Source organism: Pan paniscus, chromosome 19, assembly GCF_029289425.2.
Source record: "Pan paniscus chromosome 19, NHGRI_mPanPan1-v2.0_pri, whole genome shotgun sequence".
In the NCBI taxonomy this organism is placed as follows: domain Eukaryota; kingdom Metazoa; phylum Chordata; class Mammalia; order Primates; family Hominidae; genus Pan; species Pan paniscus.
Window position 1 is genome coordinate 56776210 of NC_073268.2, and position 22314 is coordinate 56798523.

At 42.2% G+C, this 22314-nt stretch overlaps 1 pseudogene; it reads right to left on the bottom strand.

The window, feature by feature from the left end:
* The window catches only part of LOC129394518 (cytospin-B-like), a 34588-nt pseudogene that overhangs the window by 5818 nt on the left and 6456 nt on the right, over positions 1–22314 (bottom strand).

Genomic DNA, 22314 nt, shown 5'->3' on the forward strand with positions numbered 1-22314 from the left:
TTCTATTTTGAATGGCCAACAAGTATATGAAAAGATGCTCAACATCACTAATCATCAGGGAAATGCAAATCAAAACCACAGTGACATGCCACCTCACACCTGTTAGGAAGGCCATCATCAAAACCCAGAAAAAAACAAGTGCTGGTGAGGAGGCAGAGAAACCCTTGTGCACTGTTCATGAGAGCGTACAATGGTGTAGCCATTATGGAAAACAGTATGGAGGTTCCTCAAAAACATAACAATAGAACTACCAAATGATCCAGCAATGCCACTTCTAGGTATTTATCCCAAAGAATTGAAAACAGAATCTCAAAGAGATATTTGCACTCTCATGATCATTGCAGTGTTATTCACAAAAGCTGAGGTGGATGCAACCCAAGTGTCCACCACCAGATGAATGGATGAAGAAAAGATGGTACATAATATACAATGGAATATTATTACCCATAAAATGGAAATATTATTCACCCATAAAAAGGAAATCCTGTCTCATGCTACAACATAAATGAGCCTTGAAGACATTATGTTAAGTCAAAGAAGCCGGTCACAGAAGGACAAATGTTGCATGATTCCATGTATGTGAGTGTATTAGTCCACTTCACACTGCTATAAAAACAAGTCAGTTACCTCCAAGATACAATGGGAGTACAGGCATTGAATAAATGCTCCTGTTCCAAATGGGAGAAATTGACCAAAATAAAGAAGCCACAGGCCCCATGCAAGTCCAAAACCCAGTGGGGCAGTCATCAAATCTTACAGCTCTGAAACGATCTCCTTGACTCCATGTCTCACATCAGGTCACACTGATCCAAGGGGTAGGCTCCTATGGTCTTGGGCAGCTCCATCCCTGTGGCTTTGCAGGGTACAACACCCCTTCTAGCTGCTTTCACGGGCTGGTGTTGAGTGCCTGTGGTTTTTCTGGGTGCACGGTACACACTGTCAGTGGATCTACCATTCTGGGGTCTGGAGGACGGTGTCCCTCTTCTCACAGCTCCACTAGGCAGTGCCCCAGGGGGGTTCTGTGTGGGGGGCACCAACCTCACATTTCTCTTTTGCCCTGCCCTAGCAGGGGATCTCCATGAGGGTTCCATCCCTGCAGCAGACTTCTGCCTGGTCATCCAGGCATTTCCATACATCCTCTGAAATCTAGACAGAGGTTCCTAAACCTCAGTTCTTGACCTCTGTGTACCCACAGGCCCAACACCACATGGAAGCCACCAAGACTTGGGGCTTGCACCCTCTGAAGCAATGGCCCAAGCTGTACACTGGCCCCTTCTAGCCACCACTGGAGCTAGAGCAGCTGGGACACAGGGCACCAAGTCCCAAGGCTGCACAGAGCAGGGCGGCCCTGGGCCCAGGCCACAAAACCATTTTTAACTCCTAGGTCACTGGGCCTGTGATGGGACAGGCTGCCACCAAGATCTCTGACATGTCCTGGGGACATTTTTTCCCACTGTTTTGGTGATTAACATTCGGCTCCTTGTTATGTAAATTTCTGCAGCTGGTCTGAGTATCTCTCCAGAAAGTTGGTTTTTCATTTCTATTCTACTGTCAGGCTGCAAATATTCCTAACTTTTATGCTCTGCTTCCCTTTGAAACATAAGTTCCAATTTCAGATCATTTCTCCCAAGTTCAAAGTTCCACAGATCTCTAAGGCAGGGGCAAAATGCCATCAGTCTCTTTGCTAAAAGACAGCAAGAGTGACCTTTGCTCCAGATCCCAGTAAGTTCCTCATCCCCATCTGAGACCACCTCACCCTGGACTTCATTTTCCACATCGTATCAGCATTCTGGTCAAAACCATTCAACAAATCTCTAGCAAGTTCCAAACTTTCCCACATCTTCCTATCTTGTTCTGAGCCCTCCAAACTGTTCTAACCTCTGCCTGTTACCCAGTTCCAAAGTCACTTCCACATTTTCAGGCTATCTTTATAGCAGTACCTGACTCTACTGCTACAAATTTACACTATTAGTCAGTTTTCAAGCAGCTATAAAGACCTTCCCTGAGACTGGGAATTTATAAAGAGGTTTAATTGACTCACAGTTTCACATGGCTGAGGAGGCTTTAGGAGACTTACAATCATGGTAGAAAGGGAAATAGGCACCTTCTTCACAAGGTGGCAGGAGGAAGGTGGGGGAAGGCGGGGACAGAGAAAGACAGAGTGCATGTGGAGGAGGAACTGTCAAACACTTATAAAACCAGGAACTGTCAAACACTTATAAAACCATCAGATCTCGTGAGCACTCACTATCCCAAGAACAGCATGGGGGAAATGGACCCCATCACATCCCACCAAGTCCCTCCCTAGACACATGGGGATTATGGAGATTACAATTCGAGATGAGATTTGGGTGGGGACACAGAGCGAAACCGTATCAGTGAAGAATCTAAAGTAGTCAAACTCACAGAAGCAGAGAGTAGAGTGATGGCTGCCAGAGGTTGTGGGGAGGGCAAGTGGGGAGTTGTTCAGTGGGTACAGTTTCAGTCAAGCAAGATAAAAAAGTTCTAGAGGACAAAAAGATGGCAGCAATAGACATTGGAGAGTGGTAGAATGGGGAGGGGGGCAAAGGTTGAAAAACTACCTATTGGATACTATGCTCACCACCTGGATGATGGGATCAATTGTACCCCAAACCTCAGCATCCCACAATATACCCATGTAACAAACCTGCACATGTACCCTGAATCTGAAATAAAGCTGAAATTTTAGAAAAAGTTTCTGGAGATCTGCTGTACAACATTGTGCTTATAGTTAACCGTACTTAAAAATTTGTTAAGAGGGTAGTTTTCATGGTGTATTTGTTTTACCACCATTAAAAAAAAGCATTTCAGAATGCAGGTGAGAGTGATATTATTCAAGGAAAACCCTTGAAGAAAAACCCTCTGTTATTCTAAAAACACAAATGTTATCACAGGATTCCATTGCTTTGCATACCGTTTTGCTTCTTTCACTTACTGGTCATTCTCTATCTACCTTTTTGGTGGCTTCTCATGGAAAGTGTTACACAAGAGGCCAAGCACAGGGCTCTGGGGCCACATAGCCACCAACCAGCTGCACAACTCTGGGTTACTTCATCCTCTGTGCTTCATTTTCTTTATCTATAAAATGGCACTGATATAAATAGTACCTACCCCAGAGGATTGTTGGGGGGGATTAAATGAGTTAAATCTGGTCGGGTGTGGTGGCTCATGCCTGTAATCCCAGCACTTTGGGAGGCCGAGGCGGATGGATCACTTGAGGTCAGGAGTTCAAGAGCAGCCTGGCCAACATGGTAAAATCCCATCTCTACTAAAAAAATATAGAATTAGCCGGGTCTGGTGGTGCAGACCTGTAATCCCAGCTACTTGGGAGGCTGAGGCAGGAGAATTGCTTGAACCCAGGAGGTGGAGGTTGCAGTGGGCCAAGATGGTGCCATTGCACTCCAGCCAGGGCAACGAGCAAAACTCCGTCTTAAAAAAAAAAAAAAAAAAGAGTTAAATCCAGTTAGAACAATCAAAACATGGCCTGGTACATAGTAGACATTCAGTAGATTTTAGCTGTTTTCATTACCATAATTTATTTGATCGATTCTCTGTTAATACTGGCACTGATATTGATATAAGCATTAGGAAACGAATATCCTGGTACATCTGTCTGTGCACATGAGTGAGGAGGGCCATTGTGAGGTTTTCCAAAGCATTCTTTCCCTTAGAGGTCCTACTCCACATCGCATTAAACACAATTCCATGTATCCATGTCTCACATAAATATAATGGTATACAGTTTTCAAAAGTAGTTTTATATCTTGCTTTTGAAATGAGCTGAACAAAAGTGACAATATGGGGCATTCCTATCTCATTCATAATCTTGTGGGAAAGCATCCAATATTTCACCATTAAGTATGACGTATGATGTAGATACATAATAGAGACCCTTCATCAGATTAAGGAATTGCCCTTCTATTCCTAGTTTTCTAAGACTTTTCATTAAGAAACGTATTAATCTTTACTGAACATATTTTCCTATCATCTACTAAGATGACTATACTTTTTATACCTTTGTTAATGTGGTAAATTAACTCTGGTTGGTTTCAGTAGTTAAAACCACCTTGCATTCCTCGAATAAACCCAATTTAACATGATCTTTTAAATGTATCTCTGAGGCCAGGCGCAGTGGCTCACACCTGTAATCCCAGCACTTTGGGAGGTCGAGGTGGGCAGATCACCTGAGGTCAGGAGTTCGAGACCAGCCTGACCCACATGGAGAAACCCCCGCCTCCACTAAAAATACAAAATTAGCCAGGCGTGGTGGCGCATGGCTGTAATCCCAGCTACTCGGGAGGCTGAGGCAGGACAATCACTTGAACTTGGGAGGCGGAGGTTGCGGTGAGCCAGGATCGTGCCATTGCACTCCAGCCTGGGCAACAAGAGTGAAACTCCGTCTCAAAAATAAATAAGTAAATAAATAAATAAATGTATCTCTGAATTAGGTTTTCCAAGATTTTGTTCTGGATTTTTGCATGGAGGTTCATGAGAGACACTGACCTTTTAATTTTCCTGTCTTTTAATGTCCTTGCAAGAATTAGGTATCGAAGATACACTGGCCTCTTAAATGATCTAAGAAAGTTTACCTTTTTTTCTAGTCTTTTTCTAGTCTCTGTATGAATATATATAAGATTGGTGTTATTTCTTCCTTAAATGTTTGGGAGATTTCATGATGAAACCATCTGGGCCTCCTGGCATTTCCTTTGAGAAAATTATTTAAATTACAGACTATCAGGATTTCCTACTACTATTTATGTCAGTTTAGTAAGTGATGTTTTTCTAAGATTTTGACCATCTCATCAACATTTTCTAATTTACAGAGTAGTACTATACAGAGCACTAATCTGTAATCTCCTCATCACTGTTTTCATAATTATGGGATCTTTAGTGATACACCCCTTTAAAAATTCCTGATAGAGCTAATTTATGCCTTTTCTTTATATCAGCCTTGTCAGAGGTTCATCAATTTTAATAATCTTTTAAAAGAACAAACTTCATGCAGAACTTTTTAAGATAATCTTTTCATCACAAGTACACTGGTAAAAAAGAAATCTGTTTTTGTTGTACTGAAAGCATCTTCCTTTTGTGTTCACTTTTGAAGGGTATTTTCACCAAGTACGGTATTCTAGGAAAGCAGGCATTCCTTCTGCATTTTGCAGATGCCACTGCATTGTCTTCTGGCTTCCATCATTTTTGTTGAGAAGGCAGATGTCAGTTTTAGCTCTTGCTCCTTTGATATTAAGGTTTCTTTTTTCCCTTTTGAGTGCTTTTACGATGCTTTCTCTTTCATTACTAGCAGTTTTAGCCTAATGTGTCTAGGTGGTTTTCTTTGCGCTTACTTTGCTTTCGGTTCATGTTGTTCTTGAATCTAGGGCTTAACATCTGTTTAGTTTTCAAAATTCTTGGCCATTATCTCTTCCAATACTGCTTCTGCCCTATCTGTCTTGTTTTTCTTGTTTTCCCTTTTGGGGACTCCAATTACACATTAGATCTTTTCACCCCATCCCATATAGCTCTTCACCCCATCCCATATAGCTCTTATGTCCTTTTCTCTATTTCCTATTCTTTGTTTTCTCTGCGCTTCAGTTCAGATATTTCTATCAACTTGTCTTTAGTTCCTTAAGCCTCTCTGAAAATGTTTAATCTACAGGTAAACTTTGTTGAGTCTTAAATTTAGGCATTTTATTTTTAAGTTACAACATTTCTAATGGATTCTTTTTTATAGATTGTGGTTTTCTGCTGAAATTATCCACCTTGTTACTTATTTTCTTTACTGGATTAATCTCAGTTGTTTTAAAGTCCGTGTCTAATATCTGGATCTCCTGTGTCTGTTTCTGTTGCCTAGTTTTCTCTTGTTTTTTTCATCATTTGGTATTATCTATTTGTATACTTAGTATTTTTAAAATTGACTATGACACCATATTTTTTTTAATGTGGCTATAAGTTGAGGTTCTGGATGATGTAATCTTCCTTCAAAGAGTATCTATTTCTGAGTCCAGAAGTCAGTTAAGATAGGGAAAGATCACTTAAATTCAAACCCATGTTTCTATGGGTTTTAAGACTGAACAAATAAAAGACTTCTTTAAGATGTTAAGGAAGAATATTTTCATAATCTAATAGCTAGAAAGGTCTTTTTAAGGCAGGAAACAAAACACTTAAAATCATAAAGGAAAGCACTGAATACAAGATGCAACATTTTTCTTCAGTAAAATATAACTCCAAAGAAAGTTCAAAGATAAAGAAAATAATAGCATTACATATAAAAAAGTTAAAAAGCACAATATATCAAGATTTCTTACAAATAGGAAAAAGACTAATACCTCAAAATAAATACAGGCAAAGTATGTACGTTTTCATTCACACATATAAAAGATAGATAAACGGTCTGTAAACATATGAAGTGCTCAACCTTACTGAAGGACAAAGTAAATCAAGTTATTATTGTTCATTTACTTAATCTTTAAAATTTATAGAGTGTGAAAATTCTGGGAAAACGGTACCTTGCATGCTATGAGTGGGAGGGTAAACTGAGGGCAACGTGTCTATCAAGTTTTTCAACGTGCCAAGACAGGTCAAATACACTTCCTTTTCTAGGACTCCATTTTCCTTTTCTAGGAATCAATGTGTGGAAGATCTCAGGACAGGCTCACTTGATTCCATCCTCGTCTCTTTGAAGGGTGACTTACTGACTTATATGAGACTGGAAAGCTAAGGGGTGTATTTGCCAAAGTCCTTAAAGCTTGGCTCATTAAGTGGCCTAGTTTCTGTCAAACAGGCCCCTTCTCAGAGGATGTGGAAGGTACAGGGAGTAGAAGGCTGCCCTTCTGCAGCTTCTCCTGGCAAGCATGGCTGGGAAGGCATTTGCTGTTCTGTGGCAGGGAAGTGGAGATTCTTAGGTCTGTTCCATCATCTTCTGGGCAGTATGAGGCAGGCACAGAGCATGGTGTGCTGGCATGGACTGCACCTGTGGCTGTGTGGTCCCAAGGCTGATCCTAGATCTTGGCAGCAGTGGTGGACCTGGGCATGTACCTACAGAAAGACTTCCTGATTCTGGCAGGAACAGAAGCTCCTTTACTGGACCAGCATTGAGATGCTCTGGGAACCCTTCCTGGAAGCTCAGTGGACAGAGCCTACTGCCTTCTCCAGCCCTTCCAGTACCAAATGCCCTGGATTAAATCCCTTTCTGCTTAACTACAGTGATCTCTCATATTTGCAAATGAATCTTGATCCACCCTTATGCAGAAATAGCCCCTTTAGTGGTCAAAAAATTGCATAAGGATCTTCACTTTATTGTTTACCCCAAGTAACCTAAAATCTATCAGTAGAAGTATGGCTATATAAATTGATGTGTATTATATAACCTTTACAAAAAGGAATCATTTCTCCAAATGTTGCAATGTAAAGATGTCTCAGACATATTCCTTTATTCATTCAACAAATATTTGTTGAGCTTCTATCATGATGTGACCATGTTTCACTCCCTGTTACCGACAAAAGATGTGTTAGCAAGCAAAATAAACAAAAATCTTGGTCCTCACGGAGCTCACATTCCAATGATAAAGTGAAATGAGTAAGTGTTGGACTAATGTGTAGTATAACCCAATTTACACAACACACACCCTCTCTCTACACACACAGACACAGACACACACACACACATATGTATAAAGAAAAACATCTAGAGGGATATACAACAAACCATAAGCAGTGGTTATTCCTGGGGCTCATCTACCTGGCAGGAGAGACAGCAGCTGCTGGGGAGGTCCTCATTGGTATTTCGCTTAGGGGGCTTCTAAGGGCCTTATGGACAGAAGTATTCTGTCCAGTTCCATCTGCCAAGAAAAGAGATGGGAACATTTACATGTTGTTCCAGTTCAAAATAGCAAATAATACTTTTGGATTTACCTCTTTGGTGACTTGAGAAGTATTCCATGGTGTTTAGTGTGATATTTATTATTCTTTTCTCCTCTGGACTAGAGCTGAATTGGAGAAATGAGAGGGGAGGAGGAGTTAGCTGAGTGGAGGCCAGTCCTAGATGTAGGACAACCGAGTAAAACGAGTATGTTTAAATAATGAGGTGCCTAGGGGAGGAAGGAACAGGAAAGTTCTTGCACAAACTGTGACTGTTAATTCATTTCCCATTTTCACTGACTCACTCACTGGGCTTTCATGTCTTTCAATACGTGTAGTTTAATCTTCATTTAATTTAATTGCAAACTATTTTAGCAGAGATAATAACCGGGTACATTCTAGGATTAATTTTTACTACAGCCTTTTTTTTTTTTTTTTTTTTTTTGAGACAGAGTGTTGCTCTGTTGCCCAGGCTGGAGTGAAGTGGGGCGATCTCGGCTCACTGCAAGTTCCACCTCCCGGTTCATGCCATCCTCCTGCCTCAGCCTCCTGAGCAGCTGGGACTACAGGCACCCACCGCCATGCCCAGCTAATTTTTTGTATTTTTAGCAGAGACGGGGTTTCACCATGTTAGCCAGGATGGTCTCAATCTCCTGACCTCGTGATCTGCCCGCCTCGGCCTCCCAAAGTGCTGGGATTACAGGCGTGAGCCACCGCGCCCAGCCTACTAGAGTCTTTCAATACAATGGCATGTTCATTGCAGTCCAGGAAGAAAGATACTGTTACAGTGGACAGATGCATATTGTTTCTTCTATTTGCTATCTTTATGTGTACAGTATATGTATGAAGTATAGCTATGCATCTTTCTCATACATGAAGATAAACATGACTAAAGGGGTATTGTGAGTCTATCAGAAAATTCCAGGAATCCTGGGAGCACACCAAGATCAGAAGTGACAGATCAACACAGGTGCTCACATACAAGACCAGGTAGAAAAATGTCTAGCAGGCTGCAAGATGGGGATGGCCAAGGGTGCCTACAAAAGGGTCAGGTGCACAGTTGTGACGCCTGGTTTCCTTGGAGATGAAGCCTCTGGCTGACCGTGCTATTTCTCATGAAATAAGAAAATGGCAAATAGTAGTGACCTGAATTTAATGGCTATGAGAGGCAGAAAAGAAATGAGGCAAGGTAGGAACTGGAGAGGACGAAGAGGTAGAGAGGAAGAGGCTGCTTTTGTGTTACTCATGAGTCAGGCTCTCCATCAGTGCCTCCCCGGAGCCTGGGCCAGGCTCCTGCCTGCAGCAGCTCCATGTGGTAGTACCTGGAAAGTGCCCTTGTGGTTGTAACAATGTGGGGCCAGGGTACAGTCAAGAAACGTTTGATATGTCGGGCCAAAGTCTGAATGTGGAACTTTGCTTATAGAAAAAAATGATTAAATACCAGGGCATCCCAAGTCAAATGACTTGATGAGTGACTTATGGTGGTCATGGGCTCTGAGGGCGTTGGAGATGTTCTGTTAACACACACACCAGGCCACTGGCCAGCAGCATCGACCTTGGGGGACTCTGGCTCTTCATCCACAGGTCTGCATGGCAAAGGTCAAATCAGACTGAAAAGGTGGAGGACGTCCCCATGGGAGAAAAAGACACAGAGGAAAACAGAGCTGATGTGGAGAAAATAAACAAAGCTGGAAGGGAAATTCTAAATTTAACATCCTATTTTCTCTACCAGCTTTGCATCAGGAAATAATGTAGGCATTGCTCTTGAGTTTTTAAAAAGCTGTTTCTTGAGAAACGGTCAAAAATGATATTTTTATATGTAGAATGACTTGACATTAGCTCTAATTAAGAAGTCTGTATGCTGCAAATTGTGAAAAAATGCAAATGTTACTGATCATAAACATTTTGCTTATTGTCAATGGTGAATGCAGTGGATTGGCTTGTTGGCAAATGCTCCAAACCCCACGTGGCACACAGAGGCTGGAAAGATGAAATCTCAGAGCTCTCCTGCAGCTGGGATTTTGGGCGTGATTTAAGTTCCATCATCAGAAAGACTTGAGCGAGACCCGGAGTGGCACCTGAGTCAGGGGGAGAGAGGCAGGGCACAGGGCGTTCACTATGTGCACAGAGACTGTAGCAGAGACAAGATGCTTCTGGTGCTGGTAACTGTGGTGGCAGCTTTCCAACTGGGTGGGCAGCTTTCTGAAGTTAAGGCTCCTGTCCTCGTGGAGGGAGCAGGTTCCCTGGTGGTCCAATTCTGTGTGGAGACTTTGGGAGCTGCTCCTGGAAGCTCAGCCCTCCCAACAATTCTGCAAGCCATTTAACGCTTTTCCGTCTAAGCCAACGAGAGTGCAATCCATTATACACAACAGAATCCTGACTCAGACATTCTGTCTGCTAAGCCTAAGAGTCGTAACACAACTCTAAAATAACACTGCAATTCTGCATGAGCTGAAGCTCCTGCTCTCACCCAAATTCCCTGGTGTGTTCTTTGTGAGGTTTCTAAGTGTAAGCACAGACTCATAGAAAGTCTTTTATGATAGATCATTGACCCAATCCTCAATCCTCTCATGTATGGCTCCCTTATCTAGGGGACTTTGGCATGTCATGTGATCTCCCTGTGAATGAGCCAAGACAAGGACTCCCAGCCTTCTGACTGCTAAATCATTGCTCTCTTCACTACATCATATTGTCACAGCTGTTTTGCAAGATGACTAATTTATGAGAATAGTTCAAACAACGTATCTGGAAGTAGATTTTTAAAAAGGTCAGTGGAAGTTTAAAATATTTATTTACTGATTGTTTTGAAGTTAATCTAGCTACTCATAAGCTTCTGTGGTTGAATTTATGGTGTACTTAATTCTCTAAGCTTTCCTCTGTTGCTCTGTAAACATGAATAGAATACATTTCACAGAAACAGAACTTAAAACAGTTAACCCACACTGTCTTACACTCTTGACTTCACAGCCCCTGCTTCTGAGTGGAAAAAAAAATCAGTAAACTGAAAACTTCATTGGAAGAAACCATTAGGAACTTAACAAATTGTAAGGGGTTGGGTTTTTAAATAATTTTTAAAGGTTTACTGACAGGAACTGGTTTTCACATTTTCCCCTTTATGTTACACAGAATAAAATCAGGTTGGCAAATATGCAGAAACAGAATGAAATCAGGTTAGGTCTGAGGAGAAAAAAATCTCTGTCTGTGCCAGCCATTCTCAGGAAGGTCATCAAGACACAAAATGGGCCACCTTCTTATCAGTCCATTTAAATGACTTGGTCCCAAAGGCCTCCAAGGACAATCATTTTAAATAACTCATGTTCATTTTCTTCTTTGATAATTTAATGAGAACAAAATAGAGAAGCCTACATTCTGCTGAGGTATTCCTTTCAGTTATCTAAGTTTCTCTGCAATTCAAAATATTGAATGATAAATAGACTCATTCAGAGTGTATAAGAAAAAAGCAAGGCCACAAGAATTAATTTCCAGTACCCCTGTCTTTGGGCATCCTAAAATGTTATTTCAAATGCTCAGTCTGCTTGGCTAGAACAATACGAGTCAGTATGAGAAAGCCCTGCATCATTTAAGCAGATTAGAGAAATACTCACTAAATACTCACCATGTTATATAATTGTGTGTGTGTGTGTGTGTGTGTGTGTGTGTATGTGTATGTGTAGGTGTATGTGTGTAGGAGGCATTCACAAAACAAAGCCTGAACTGAATAACCAAAGAAAATCGTTATTAAGAATGCTATTGGTGGCTGGGCATGGTGGCTCATGTCTGTAATCCCAGCACTTTGGGAGGCCGAGGCGGGTGGATCACTTGAGGTTAGGAGTTCGAGACTAGCCTGACCAACAGAATAAAACCCCATCTCTACTAAAAATACAAAAATTAGCCCGGTGTGAGTGGTGGCACACACCTGTAATCCCAGCTACCTGGAAAGCTGAAGCAGGAGAATCACGTGAACCCGGAAGGCAGAGGTTGCAGTGAGTGGAGATTACTCCCACTCCAGCCTGGGTGACTGAGCAAGACTCTGTCTCAAAATAAAAAATAAAAATAAAAATAAAAAAAGAATACTATTAGTGTCCAGGCCTGGTGGCTCACACCTGTAATCCCAGCACTTTGGGAGGCCGAGGTGGATCACTCAGGCTGGAGTGTAGTGGCAACACCTCGGCTCACTGCAGCCTCAATCTCCCAGGCTCAAGTGATTCTCCCACTTCAGCCTCCAGAGTAGCTGGGACTAGAGATGTACACCACCACACTTGGCTAATTTTCTTTTTTTTTTTAAGAGATGAGTTTTCACCACGTTGCCCAGGATGTTCTTGAACTCCTGGACTCAAGCGATACGTCTGCCTCAGCTTCCCAAAGTGCTGGGATTACATGCATGAGCCACTGAGTTTGGCTCTTTCTTTAGTTACATCACTGATGAAATAGTTGCTTTGTGTTTAGGGGCTACATTTAACACAACAAAATGAAGCATGTGTTCTGCTTGTCCCCAGCATATAAAACTATGTTAATAACAGAAAATTTCACTGAAACAAATATACATACATAATATGGTTTGGTTCTGTGTCCCCACCCAAATCTCATGTTGAATTGTAATTCCCATTGTTGGAGGTGGGGCCCAGTGAGAGGTGATTGGCTCATGGGGGCAGTTTCTAACGGTTTAGAACCGTCCTCCTAGTGCTGTCTTGCGATAAGAGTTCTCAAGGGATCTGGTTGTTTGAAAGTATGTAGCACCTCCTGCTTCATTCACTCTCTCTCCTGCCAGCCATGTGAATATGTACCTGCATCCCCTTCACCTTCCACCATGATTGTAAGTTTCCTGATGCCTCCCCAGCCATGCTTCCTGTGTGACCTGTAGAACTGTGAGTCAATTAAACCTTTTTTTTTTTTTTTGAGATGGAGTCTTGGCTCTGTTGCCCAGGCTGGGGTGCAATGGAGTGATCTCGGCTCACTGTAAGCTCTGCCTCCCAGGTTCATGCCATTCTCCTGCCTCAGCCTCCTGAGTAGCTGGGACTACAGGCACCCACCACCATGCCCGGCCAATATTTTTGTATTTTTAGCAGAGACGGAGTTTCACCGTGTTAGCCAGGATGATCTCGATCTCTTGACCTTGTGATCTGCCTGCCTCAGCCTCCCAAAGTGCTGGAATTACAAGTGTGAGTCACTGTGCCTGGCAATTAAACCTTTTTTCTTTATAAAATACCCAGTCTCAGGTAATTCAATTTTTTTTTTTTTTTTTTGAGACTAAGTCTTGCTCTGTCTCCCAGGCTGGAATACAGTGGGGCAATCTCAGCTCACTGCAACCTCTGCCTCCCAGATTCCAGCGATTCTCCTGCCTCAGCCTCCCAAGTAGCTGGGATTACAGGTGCATGCCATCATGCCTGGCTAATTTTTGTATGTTTAGTAGAGATGGGGTTTTGTCATGTTTGCCAGGCTGGTCTTGAATTCCTGACATCAAGTGATTCTCCTGCCTTGGCCTCCCAAAGTGCTGGAATTACAGGCATGAGCCACTGTGCCCAGCCTCAAAGTAGTTCTTTATAGCAAAGTGAGAACAAACTAATACAGTATAACTCCACTGTATATGACAGGCACAGTACCATGTGTCTTAAAAATGTTATCTAATTTAATTTTCCACAAAACCTCCACACATTATCTCTTATTTTAGAGGAAAATTTGATGATGGTCACATGGTTCATGAATGGTAAATCTGGGATGCAAATCCAGCTCTGGCCAGGCCTTTCTCAAATTTTCTGTTGTGCACAAGTGTTCTATGAGAGGTATACAAGGTTCCAAAAATAATGCTGATGGTATTTCTTCTTAAAATATAATAATATTTAAGAAAAAACATTCCCAATATTTCTTTCAACATTCCTATTTTTGTACAATAATCTGTTCTTACAAGGTGGCAACCCATACCTGTGAATAACATTTGGAGGCCAGACTTTCTGATGGTGTGTCACACACAGCAGGTGACACGCACGTACCCTATAAGCAGGCAGCGTCTCCACAGAGCACAACAAGGTGCACGGCCCTCCTCACTGAATGTTGGTCTGCCTTCTACGTCTTACCTTGTCATTTAAGACCACATACATATATGTCTGTAATTATTTCCCTTTAAAACTTTTATTTAACCTCTCTAATTTGTTGCTTTCTTTGTTATATTAGAGAACAGAGTCTTCAACTGTCAGTGATTGTCTATAGCTTTTACTTCCTCAAGACACCACTTTATGTTGTTTATTCTGATCCAGGCACAGGTGAGCTCCTATACAAGATTTTTTTTTTTAATGTTTAGTAGAAACAGGGTTTTGCCATGTTGGCCAGGCTGGTCTTGAACTCATCACATTAAGTGATTCATCCACCTTGGCCTCCCAAAATGCTGGGATTACAGGCGTGAGCCACCATGCCCAGCCCATGATGATTTTTTAAGTATTCAAGGGTAACTCCATTTGGGAAGCGTTGCATGGCACCACTGCTACCTTCACAACTGGCAGATTAATATTTGTGAAGAGGGCAGGTTGTGCCAACCACATGCTCATGCCTGCTGGGATCTTTCCTGAACACCTGGATGAAGCCCAGCCCCAGGCCTTTCGATTGATCTCCCATGAGTCCCCTCTACCTGTCTAGTTTTTGGACTATACACCCAGCCACCTGAAGTTTTTTTTCTTTTATGTCCTGCCTCTGTGCCTTTGCTCATTCTATGCCCTTGCCTGGAGCGTAATTTTCTCTAAATACTTATTATTGTTTTACACAAAACGAATCTAAGAGAAGTTTGTCCCTCTATTGTGAGACAGAAATTATGAAGTACTCTCTCTCCAGATGTCAAAACAGTATCTTCTGAATTTCACTTTCAAATTTCAATATAAGCATATTCAACAATAAAATCAAACAGGATAAGATGGCAATTTGAACATAAGCATCTTCATCTACAAATCTGAACAAAAAGAATCAAAGAAACAGTAAAAATCTTGTAGTCAGGTATCATCTACAAGCCTACATTTTGAAGAATTTCTGCTAATAGAGAGTATGTGGTGGGGGGGAAATTAAAATAAAATACCAAGAGCTTTCCCCCAAATCCCTTCCAAAGAAAATGGAGATAAGGGAAACCCTCCACTAATGTCCCCCACCCTAGAAGGCCAGGGCTGGTGAGGAGCACAAGAAGCCCAGAGAGATGCAGGGCGTTCTGGCAAAGGATCAGGAACAAGAGGAATTTACATCTGAGGAGGCCAAGGTTGGTTTACCCCAGACACAAAGGACAGTAGTGACAAGGGACAGGGCAGGAAAAGCCATGGTGTGCATCTAAAATGGACGAGGGGCATGCAAATGTAGACCCAGAGAGTTGGCTCTGTATTCCAGGCTCACCAAGCAGAGAACAAACTGGGCACAGGTGAATTTCCCCGTTAGGCACTCACCCTTTTCTACTCTACCTGAGCGTCTGTACCTTTCAATATGTAATATATATGCACCTTCAAGAACCTTCCAACACGTTTCAGTCATAAGAAGATCCTAAGCACTGTCAGGTAAAGGCAGTGGAACTGAGCAGGATCCAGACACTGACCTGGGCCAAACGTCAGGCCCTGCCACACCTGGATCTGCTTCAGCAAGAGAAGGTGATGAACAAAATAATGCCCTGCTTGATGCAAATATTTCTTTTTTAAATTTTTATTATTATTATTATTTTTGTGTGTGTGTGATACAGTCTAACTCTGTCGCCCAGGCTGGAGTGCAGTGGCACAATCTCAGCTCACTGCAACCTCCACCTGGGTTCAAGAGATTCTCCAGCCTCAGCCTCCCAAGTAGCTGGGATTACAGGCACGTGCCACTATGCCCAGGTATTTTTTGTATTTTTTTAAGTAGAGACGGGGTTTCACCATTTTGGCCAGGCTGGTCTTGAACTCCTGACCTCAGGTGATTCACCCACCTAGGCCTCCCAGAGTGCTGGGATTACAGGCATGAGCCATGATGCCCAGCCGATGCCAATATTTCATAATACAAAGTGAAGGGGAAACTGCAATCAAGAGAGGACCAACGTTTGTAAATTCATGACCAGAAACAATTTGACACTGATAGTATCTACCTTAAAATTCAATAAAATAAGAAGACATAAATTAAAGATGACAATTTAAAATGAAAGGTGAGTTAAAAATAATATAAGCAATCTAATAACTCATTAATATTTTAAAGCAGATCTAACTCAAAAGAAAAAGAAATGGGGGCATACTTAGGGCAGTTCTCTCCGAATGCAGACGAAATGAATCATGTAAAGGTGAGATTTCAATTCAGTGGACAAAGGATGGTTCTGGTAATAGTGCTGGCATGACCAGCTATCTAACCGGGAGAGAAAGACGCACAGCTCACATCAGATTAAATAAAGAAAGGTGGATCAAACGCCTGCGTGTGTGTGTGTGTGTGTGTGTGTGTATGTATCTGTGTGTGTCTGTGTGTGCACGTGCATAAAACAGAGAATGAAACTTAATAGTTTATTTGTAACAAATAAGATTGGAGAGGGAAAACCTTCAAACAAACAAAAAGAAATAACAAAACACTAACAGTTAACATTATATAAAAATATAAACTTTTCTATGATACGGATGTTAAAGCCAAAGGCCTGTAGTGCACTGGGGATAAAAACACATCTTTGGGCAAGCACAGTGATTCACAATTATAATTCCAGTGATTTGGGAGACTAAGGTGGGAGGATCACTCAAGCCCCGGAGCTGAAGACCAGCCTCGGCAATAAAGTGACACCCCATCTGGACAAAAATTCGAATTAGGAAGGCATGGTGGTGTTCGCCTGTAGTCCCCGCTATTTGGGAGGCTTGAGTAGGAGGATCATTTGCGCCTGGGAGGTCAAGGCTTCAGTGAGCTGTGATCGTGCCAGTGCACTCCAGCCTGGGTGACAAAGCAAGACCCTGTCTCAAAACAACAACAACAAAAAACAACCCCCCCAAAACAAAACGAAACAAAAAAACCCCGACATCCCTAATAAAATACTGACTTATAAACTGATGAGAAAGAAACAATCAGCTCAGTGAAAAAATAGGCAAAAGTGCTAAACTAGCAACTCTAGAAGAGAAAGTGCAATTGGTTAGTACACATAAAAATATGCTCAGAGAAATACAAATTAAAATCTAATAAGATAGTATTTTTCACTTATCCTATTGGCAAAAATAAGATCAACACTTTCTGTGGCTGCTCAGACTATGCAGAGATGGGCACGTTCATCAAGAGTGAAATGTCGGCCAGGTGCGGTGGCTCACGCCTGTAATCCCAGCACTTTGGGAGGCCAAGGCAGGCCGATCACGAGGTCAGGAGATCGAGACCATCCTGGCTAATACGGTGAAACCCCGTCTCTACTAAAAAATACAAAAAATTAGCCGGGCGTGGTGGCGGGCGCCTGTAGTTCCAGCTACTCGGGAGGCTGAGGCAGGAGAATGGTGTGGACCCGGGAGGTGGAGCTTGCAGTGAGCCAAGATCGTGCCACTGCACTCCAGCCTGGGTGACAGAGCGAGACTCCGTCTCAAAAAAACAAACAAAAAAAAGAAAGTGAAATGTCACAGCAGTCAAGTGAGTAACCTGGAGACATCTATTAAGATAAAAATGTGTATATTCTCTAGAGCGGCAGTCATAGTTTTAGAAATTCATCCTATAAAAATAAAATCACAACTATATAGGACTATATGAATAAGGACTCGTATTATAGCATTATTCATAACAAAGAAAACTATAACCTTGCTGGCATTAGTAAGACAATATTTGAATATTCCAGGGCACGTCCCTCCTGTGGAAGGCCATGCAGCTCTTAAAATGAGTTCTCTTTGTATGTATTGACCCGGAAGGATGCCCATGTTACATGAAATAAAAAGTGAAGGTGCAGCATACTGTGTAGAACATAGTCCTGTTTATATTTAAACACATATAAATGAAGCCTATATATTTTATGATTAATAAAAAATATACACACTGTTACCAGTGATTACCTTGCAGGGTGAGTACTGAAGGAGGAGAAAGATTAGTATTTTTCTTGACACATCTCCATTTTGCTACCAGTATACCTAAATATTACTTCATAATTAGGAGAAAATCCAATACATTAATTCACCAATCTATTCATTTTTAAATTTCAACAAGACACATCTAGACTAAAAAGTCCATACTATATTTTCTGAGATTCTACAGTTTTGCTTAAAAATCAATTTATGCAAAACTAGTGTTTTTGCTCCACGTCCTCTTGTTCTAATAATAAAATCATTCATATCCCAGCTCAACCTTCTATTTACAACTTATATTTAAAGTCCAGCTTGTTTCTCCTTCAAATTCTATTATTTGAGGAGGCTTTGAAGTTCTGAAACTATATTCATGAAAAAATTTAGAACAAAATGACATAAAGGCCCTGCAGAAACATAGCTGGTGATTAAAACTCAAGCAGCAGGCCGGGTGCGGTGGCTCACGCCTGTAATCCCAGCACTCTGGGAGGCTGAGGTAGACAGATCACAAGGTCAGGAGATCCAGACCATCCTGACCAACACGGTGAAACTCCGTCTCTACTAAAAATATAAAAAATTAGCTGGGTGTGGTGGCGGGCACCTGTAGTCCCAGCTACTCAGGAGGCTGAGGCAAGAGAATGGCGTGAACCCGGGAGATGGAGGTTAGTGAGCTGAGACTGCGCCACTGCACTCCAGCCTGGGCAATAGAGCGAGACTCCGTCTCAAAAAAAAAAAAAAAAAAAAAAACCTTAAGCAGCAGACGAGCTTCTGTATAACAACATTATTTAGCATTTTACAAATGCTTACAGATAAAAATACTCAGCAGTACCTGGAGTAAGGATAGGACAAAATGTGGGCTGCAAATACAGTGGTGCCTTTTAAGTTGAGGTTGCAGTTTTCTTACTCTTTATATTTAAAAACATCCAGCAAATGAGTTTTAAATCATCCCAACAACTCTGAATACGAGATAAAGAGCTCCCAGAATCTGCAGTCCTACTCGCAAGTATTTATTTTTACACAGAAGATATCAATGTCTCTTCTTTCTCACACCAAGCTAATGTTTCTAGTGATTCTGTGCTGTCTGGTTTGACACCCCAAAACATCTTCCTGAGTTTAAAGAGCATTCCTGTTCCTAATTTTCCTTTTATTAGACAGTAACTCTTGCCTTGTCTCATCCTTTGGATAAAACAGATACTAGCTTTCCTTTGGATAGCTAATAGCTCCATGCTGAGAACTGCAGGAGGTTTCTGCCTGATGGAGGTTGCTGAAATGGATTTGGATCTTCACAAACACAGGTATTTCTGGACGTTTAAAATCACATTTCTGGAAGTTTAAAATCCACATAAAATTGTGGATCGCTCTGAGTTGAACACTAAGTTTCCAGGCTGAGTTTCATCCATGAGGCTTTTGGTGTAGTTGTCATTCAACCGTTTTCCATTAGATTTCTATTGCCACTGTCACCATGCTTACCTATCTGGCTTAACAGCATCCTTTATGATCAACTGCTGAGACCAGCTTGGTCGGGAGACCCTAACCCAGTGGCCCTAGAGGAATTAAAGACACACACACAGCAACATAGAGGTGTGGAGTGGGAAATCAGGGGTCTCAAGCCTTCAGAGCTGAGAGCCTCAAACAGAGATTTACCCACATATTTACTGAAAGCAAGCCAGTGATAAGCATTGTTTCTATAGATTATAGATTAACTAAGACTATTCCTTACAGGAAACAAAGGGATGTGCCGAAACAAAGGGATGGGCTCTGGCTAGTTATCAGCAGCAGGAGCATGCTCTCCTTAAACAGATCGCTCGTGCTATTGTTTGTGGTTTAAGCACGCCTTTAAGCGGTTTTCTGCCCTGGGTGGGCCAGGTGTTCCTTGTCCTCATTCCGTTAACCCACAACCTTCAGCGTGGGCGTCATGGCCGTCACAAACATGTCACAGTGCTGCAGAGATTTTGTTTATGGCCAGTTTGGGGGCCAGTTTATGGCCAGATTTTGGGGGCCTATTCCCAACAATGAACGAAACATCTACTTGTGTTTAGCCCAGCAAGATTCTGGAAATCAAACCAAAGCTTAGTGGTACTTAGTTTCAGATGAGGTAATGAAGTCAGACCCTGTGTGAAGAGGCACAATCAAGACCCCACAGAAGGAAGCCAAACTTTCTGACTTCTGCGGAATAAGCATTACTCAGATCTGCTCTGCCACTGTGCCCTCTCAACATTCCAGCTGCAAATAACTCTTCTTCATGAGACCTGCACTTTCTTTTTTCAGTACAACTTCATTTTATTCTCCAAATAAAAGACTGCTGAGGCTTCTGAGAAAAAGAAAAAAGAGTGAAGGATCATCTTTGATCATGCAGTGAGCTGATTCCAAAATGTGGACAAAAAGCAGACTCAAAGGCAATGATTCCGAGAAACAGTGAATGTCACAAGGAGACACCTGGGCTCTTTATAAAGAGGTAATTTCTCTTCTACACATTCCCCCTTTCATACAGAGATGGCTGCGGCTCCCAATCATGGGAAGAGCTGGGCTGACTTTCTTCCACCAAATGCTCTGCTAGCTGACAGAGCCCACGGAGAGGTGAAAATAGAAATGGGGAGGGAGAGGCTGTAAAGGAGTTACCCTAAGGCAACACGGTCTTAGTTCACAAACGCAAGAATTTCCAGCTTACACTGTCCTACAGGGACAAGCTAATGTCCAGGATAGGCCAATGGGTTTTAATTCCTACTGCTCCAGTTTTTTGGAAGCCAAAGGTTTTCGGACATAAAAAAATGTCAGACTACAAATGCCTGTACTAGGCTCCTCCACCAGAACTTCTCCAACAAAGAACTGTGCGGTGAAGCAGAGATGCCCATGATGAACACCACAGGCCCCTCCAGAATTTACAGAGAGGCTTGTGCTTCCCTTTACTGTCAAGGCCAAAAAACTTTTTTTCTTTCATAATTTCAACCTAAAAATCCTAAAGGCCTAAGAGAAGCTTATGTCCACACCGTTCAAATCTGTAAAGATGCGGATTAGGGCATAGGGAGGCAGACACAGCTATTTAGAATTATAGACTGTGTATCTATGTCATAAATGTAAACTATAAAAAAAAAGTACTATGTGAGTCAACAGATAAGGCTGGCTACAGTAAGAGGATATGAGAGGACCAGGTTCTACATTAAGGGCCAAATTAAATGCCAGAAGCCCCTGTTCATCATGGGTGCTAAGGTGAAGTCTGTTCAGAAACTGTTTAGGAATCCTTAGCGGAATGGGCCCCCTCTACCTGGGACAGGGGCTCGGTACCAGAGCATCTGCAGCAAGAGAGCTTGAAAAGGGACCTTAGGGACCCAAGAATCTATACCTCCAACTTCTGCCCTTCCCCTCTCCGCAGCAGCTGGAGAACATGTGCTGAGCGGCTGTGACCCATTAGAGCCATCAGAGCAACACAGAGGGCAGTGCGGGCACATGCAGTGACGCTCGGGCTGACACTGATGTGCACACACGGAGTTAAGCCAATTCCAGCGGAGTCTGCACATGCTGTGCTGCCACACTGCTCACCTCCGAGAGGGGACAACCCAAGAACTGGTGGTGCAGGCAAAACACATTCGAATCACAGACATTCTATTTAGATACCAATAGCATTAATTAGGCACAGATGTTAAGTGTGTTTAATGATCTCTTTTAAAGATGTTTTCCATGGATGTTTACTGGTGTTATATAAACACTGTAAGAATTAGGTAAGTCACCCTGAAATAACAGCATTTACTGTTTCAGAACAAGAGAAATAAACAAACACAGTAAATGCAGAGGTCTTTCCCCGCTGCTGTTACAGAAGCCTTGTGTCATGCACTGCTCATCAACAATGGGGAAACCACTGTGTCAAAGAGGTTCAAAGGATTGCATCAGAAAGATGCTAAGGCTGGCACAGCAATTTCTGACTCTCCCACCAGGGAAAGGTCAGCTGAACAACCAGTCCAGAGAATAGCAGAGCTTAAACGGACCTTGAAAACTACTCACTTTTCCCACCTCTTTTAACAGAGGCAGGAGACGGGGCTGGGAATGAGATGTTGCTAGTTGGCTGCAAAGATGAGGCTGAGAATGAGATACTGCTGGTTGGCTGCAAAGACGAGGCTACCACCTTCCTTCCCCATATACCTTAACATCAGTTATTCTAACTCTGAAATAAAAATATTTTTGAAAGTGTAACAGGGCTGAAGATCATTGATGAGTTAGATAATATCCCACTGTGTAGTCACTGAGTTCCGGCAATAAATGCTGATTTGCATTCCTGCCTGGGTGCTTCATCTCATGCCTATCAGCATGGCTGCAACCATCCCCGCGAGTGCCCATGGGGGCAAACAGTTTAAGAACCAGGTAATCCCGTGTCAGGATCCAGGTGCTTTTTGGGTGTTCTTACCTTCTCTCAGTTGTACTTGAAGATCTCATCAGAGAATGTTCTGCAAGTTCTTTTGCT